The 597-nt window shown below is 38.7% G+C and overlaps 1 protein-coding gene across 1 annotated transcript in view; it reads left to right on the top strand.

The window, feature by feature from the left end:
- LOC119594714 overlaps positions 1 to 597 on the top strand; it is a gene marked incomplete at both ends in the record, with an annotated part of 4,717 nt that overhangs the window by 3,733 nt on the left and 387 nt on the right.

Raw genomic sequence — 597 nt, 5'->3', positions numbered from 1 at the left:
CCATGGGTGTACCTATGATGTACAGGCGCCTGCGCGTTTTTGTGTGTGTAGTGTTGCACAGTAATCCCTTGCAACGCATAATCCAAACCTCACAGAAGCAAAACCGATCAGACATTCGACAAAAGCATAAGCAAGACTAAATTACATCTAAATTACGCTAATGAAATAAATTAGATAATACACTAGAAGCATTCTTTCACAAGTCATCTGATCGTCGAGAGAAAAGCATTAGAACCTCTCTTGAGTGAATGAGAATACCTATCTTTAATTCCCTGCGCTTAGCTTGGCCATTGGAGTGTGGATGACCTTATGCCATTTCAGTCCGTCAACATTTACCTGGATTCACTGATCTTGGCTCTCCTCTCGTGACCTCTTTTGACCTGCTTCAGTTGCTGGTCCTTTGATTTCTCAGTATGCTATTTGTATTTGTCTAAATTTGCTTATTAATTACCCCTTTGCATTTCGTTGTTTGTATAGTCAATGAAGAATATTTTTGTGATTTTTTTATTGTTTGTAGCTATGTATGTTACTGCTTGTGTTTTCCTTTATATATGTGTATGTAAAGGGAGGGGGGAGGGGAGAAAGAGAGAGAAAATT

The sequence above is a fragment of the Penaeus monodon genome, chromosome 34, assembly GCF_015228065.2.
Source record: "Penaeus monodon isolate SGIC_2016 chromosome 34, NSTDA_Pmon_1, whole genome shotgun sequence".
Lineage (NCBI taxonomy): Eukaryota > Metazoa > Arthropoda > Malacostraca > Decapoda > Penaeidae > Penaeus > Penaeus monodon.
This window is presented reverse-complemented; position numbering and strand designations above follow the sequence as displayed.